The following is a 4,770-nucleotide window of genomic DNA, read 5'->3' on the forward strand; positions in this document are numbered from 1 at the left end:
GCTGCCTTCCCCAGCCCACAGGCTGTTTTCAGGGCCTGGACACCCTGGAGCTGCTCATCGGCTTTGGCAGGGCAGCGTAAATGTCACGTCCCTGCCCGTTCCCAGGCTGATGCCTGTTCCCGGCCCGGAGCCATGCCCGCGTGTCTCCCATTATGTAAGGCCTAATGTGGATGGGAGCTGGGAGGCCTCGGGCTGGCTTGTGCTCCATGAATGACAGCTGCAAAAATGACAGGGGAACTATTTTTAAACCTCCCCCTGCCCTCCTTCTCCAACTCTTTTCCCCACAGCCTCAGCCAGGCTGTGTGGCTGGCCAGCCCATGGGGGCAACTGGTCCTACTGGGCTCTGCCGAACAGGTCCTGAGCCATTCTTTGTACTGCCACAGAGGAACATGCAGCACCTCAGCACAGGGTGGTGGTACCCAGAAGGATGTATCCTCTTCCAGTCCTCCTGGGCCACCAACAGGCCCCTGACATTCTCTCCTTCACCTCAGAGCCCTGCTTGTCAGCAGGACCAGCAGTGTTCCTTTCTTTCCTCCCAGCCTCTCTCTGTAACTTTAGAAAGGTCATTCCCTCCTTCTTGAGCCACAGGGTTATCACAGTTCCTTGGAGAGGAGAAGAAGGGATCTAGAGGGGGAAAAACCTATCTTCTACTGCAGAAACATGATACCCCAGCACCACCCTGTCCCTCAGAGTGAGGGCAAGAGACAGATGGTCTGGAGCAAGGGCCTGCATAACTGTCCCATCTCCCACTGAGTGTTGTTGGCACAGGGACCAGTAGGGACGAGGCAAGGTGGGTGAGGAGCTGTCTAAGAAAGGGGCTCTGACAGTCACAGGGACAATTGTCAAAACCAGCAGTGTTTTGCCCCAGAATGCTTTAAACAAGACACCCCTCAAGTCGGAGCATTGGAAGAAGGCCTGCAGGGGTAGGACACTGCCCATGTGCTGCCAGTTTGGCTCTGAATAAAGACTTGGTTCTAGGATTTGCCCATCAAAGAATTGTCTGGAGAGACCAGTAAATATGAGGTACCTCTTCTCCTGGCATTGCAGGTGCTGCTTTAGACACCCCTCCTCAGGAAAGTTGGAGCTGGCCTGGAGCAGGTACAGAGCAGGTTTGTGAGTGGCCATTTTGAGTGTGGAGCTTGTTTACTCTGAAACAGGAGAATTTGAGAGGGAACGGCATCCATGTATCAAAAATATATGCTAGGGCAAATGTCTAATTTGTTCTCTTAGAAGCTCATCTGGATCATAAATACATTTAGAATTAAAATTAGAAAGAAGTTCCTAGCCAGCCATGGTATAAACTTCTGTGACAGCCTGTCAGGCTGGAAGGTGGGCAGAAGAAGCCTAATTTGGTAAGAGACTCAGCAGGCTGGTAGTCACTGCATGGCAGAAGAGGAGGGAGCCCAGAATGAGCCATACACAGGTCTGAAATGAAGTTTGCAATCATGTCCCCAAACTGGTCCCCAGAGGTATTGGTACAGAGCTGAAACCGCAGTGTATTGCATCCTCTGTAGGTTGGTTACATATCATTAATGTCATGCTTCAGGGTCCTCCCAGATCTTTAAAGAGGCAAGAAAGAGGTCACCTCTTTTCCTTCTGGGTTTTTAGGAAATGAATTTCCTTCATTTCTGTAGCCTCTCTGGCCACAGCCGCCACGGGGCCGGGGTGAGGCAGGGAGGAGAACAGGGTCACTAATTCTGCTCTTAGTCAGGCTTTGGGTGTGCTGGTTTGCCTTGCTCACAGGCTCAAGACAAAGCCAGCTCTAGGGTGAGGGAAGCATTGCCCTCAGGCTTGGTGTCTGTGGCAACCCGGGGAGCTTGAGGTGCTGCTCACCACGGCAGGCAATGCTCTTCTGGGACTCCTTGGCCGCATTTGCCCTATGCAGGTGCTTGGGGAACACTAGAGACACTTTTACTCTTTCCCACTCACTCCTGCTGCTGTTCGCATCCTTAGGTTTCTGTGGACTTGGCAATGGGAAGGGAGAGGGTGCCTTTAGTCATTCAGGACGTTCCCGGGGTGGTCCCCAAGTGTTTTGACTCAGGCAGGCCCAAAAGAGTCCAAAGCCTCAGCTCTGTTTCAGCGCGGCGCGGGGCCCGCACTGTCACAAGCATCTCAGCCTTTGCGACCGGCTATTTGTGCCTGCCCCTTGTCCCCTCACTGCTGGGGCTGCAGCGCACCCCTGCCCTGACGCGGGAGCCTCCGTGAGGGTTGCGGGGAGTCAGCTCGGAGGACCGCGGGAAGCAGGAGGCTGAGGCCGCTCCTCACCCTGCTGAGCCCCAGCCGAGCGGGGCCGGCGCGGCTGAGCCGGGCTCTGGGGCGGGCGGGGCCCGGGCGGGGCGGTGTGCGCGGCGGCAGCGCCACCTCGCGGCGCCGCGGGAGGGCGCGGCCAGGCCCGGCCGCCATTTGCGGCGCCGCGGGGGCCGTGAGGGGACGGCGGGGGCTGCCTGCCCGCGCCCCCAGACCGTGTCACACCACGGGTCTGCCCTGCAGGACCACTGCCGTCTTAGGCCTTGATGAAACCAGCCTTTCCTTCAGAATGAAGATTTAGAACGGCAGCTTTGCCCTGGCTGCAAGCAGCGTGCAGGAGCAGGACACCGGAGCAACCATGGCTTGATGGACTGAGGCAGTATGCGAATTTAGGAGATGAGATTACTTCTCAAATGATGTATTTTACATTTTACACCCTATAAAGCTTTAGGAACAAATTAGCAATCATCAGGACAAAATGAACGCACCAGCGGCCCACGACGGCTGAAGCAGCAGCTGCTGGGAGCCCCCCCGCCCTTCTCCAGCACGGGTGGGCTGAGCAGCACCGCGGCCCCGGGGCAGCCACAGCACCGAGCCCGGGGCCGGGCGGCCCTCGCCGCCTCACTGCCACCGAGGAACGCGCACATGGATCTGGCTCACAGCCTTGCTGCTCCAGCCTTCAGCCGGGGTGGGGTGGGTGATGAGCCTGCTCCTGCAAGCTGGAAGCTTATTTCGGGAATAAAGCATACAAGAGCCGGTTTTGATCATAAAAATTGTGATCAGGCACAGAGGGATAAGGTACATGAATTCATCTCTTGCAACATCTGGAATACTGCCAGCAACTTTCCACTCCACCTCCCAAGCCAGCCTTTCACCTCCTCCCCTTTCCTTATGGGAGGAAGGCTAGTCTCATAATTGCTCTTTTGCAATTATTTTCCAGGGACACTCCACCCACTTAAGCACATGTCTATCATAGCTATACCGTCAGCTTCTGGCTTTACTCTCTTATTGTCAGTTTGCCCTCCATTTCCTCAGAAGCCTAGGACACATTTTCTCAATGGCCATGTCCAGCCAACAACCACAGCCAAGAGCGAGCAAAAAGCCCCAAGGCACTTGGCAGCTGCATCTCTTGCACATTTCTCAACCACAGCCTTCCACTGCTGCTTCAGAGTGCTACAGACCCAACTGGAGACAGATCCTTTCTGATCTTCTGGTGGATCAGAAGTGGATCTGGTGTAGCCAGCAGGTGCAAAAATGAGTACCAATGCATCTAAAGTCCCAAGATCAGCAGATCTTCCCAAAACACAACAGGAAGAAGGCTGAGTAAGCTGTTGTCATATTTCAGATCACTAATAGTTGCAACATTTCCCAAAGGGAACTAGTAATATAATGTGCAGAGTTAGTACATTTATAAACTTACTCCCCACCCACCCAAGAGAACATTCAAGCTCCCTGAAAAGAAGGCAGTGTAACAAACATTAGTGCTGCTGCCAGCTGATATCCCAACAGGGAAAAAATGCCAAATATCCTCCACTCTGTTAAGGCCATGTAACACCAGAAGGATACATCCAGCACAGCCTTGCATCCACTCAGTTTCTAGGGCAAATCCTTGGCTTGGCCATGTCAAGTCCTTGGCCTTTGGTATGTAGTACAGGTCAGGCCCCTCCCTCTAAAGAGGAAAGGTTTCTTCTTTCATAAACAGATTGTCTGGGTCAATAATCCTGCCATGGCTCTGGAAGACAGCCAGAGAAAAACAACTCACTGACAGTTTGTTGTTCCTTGCTACCACCCTCCATCACTAATCATCCAAGATACCTTTTATACAAGTGAAGATCCAACAAAGATCCTTCCTGCAGTTTATCTAGAGATTATACTGAAGCACCAGTGATCTTGTCTACCTTGAAAGCACGTGTGAGATGCAGTGAATATATAGAAAACATAAATTTCTTACCAGGTTGATCTTCAATTACCAGTTTTTGGAAAACAAAAACAAAGAAACCCAACCACCAATGAAAAAAACAACAAACCAACCAAACCTCTCAACAAATCAACCAACCAACCAAGGTTTAGTTAAAAAAAAAAATGCATAGAAAGGTACAGAGAAAGCTGTCCTCATGGAATAAAAAACTTACTTATTCAGAACTTTACTTCTTCCCATGAAAAAAAAGTAAAATTCTGATTACTCTGTGGATGTAACAAAGCATGGTCCAAGTGTCTGCAGCTGACTTGTTCTCAGATTTTTCCCCCTACCTGAGAGTTCAACCAAGAGTCATTGCAGGACAAACACAAAACCTTGCAATGCTTTTGAAATCAGTTAATCCAGAAAATAAAAGCAGGGAACTGTATACCTGTTACCAAGCACATTTAACACATGGGAAATGCACAGCAAGAACCTGCTTCCAAAAGGTGATCAGCTGCTTTAGTGTCTACCAGCTTCCCTGCAAACTGCAGGTGTAATGCTGGCAGTGGAGCTGTACACCACACAGTATGCTATCTAGAGAACAAAATTACTGGATCTCAGCA

The sequence above is a fragment of the Zonotrichia leucophrys genome, chromosome 1A (genome assembly GCF_028769735.1).
Source record: "Zonotrichia leucophrys gambelii isolate GWCS_2022_RI chromosome 1A, RI_Zleu_2.0, whole genome shotgun sequence".
Classification (NCBI taxonomy): domain Eukaryota; kingdom Metazoa; phylum Chordata; class Aves; order Passeriformes; family Passerellidae; genus Zonotrichia; species Zonotrichia leucophrys.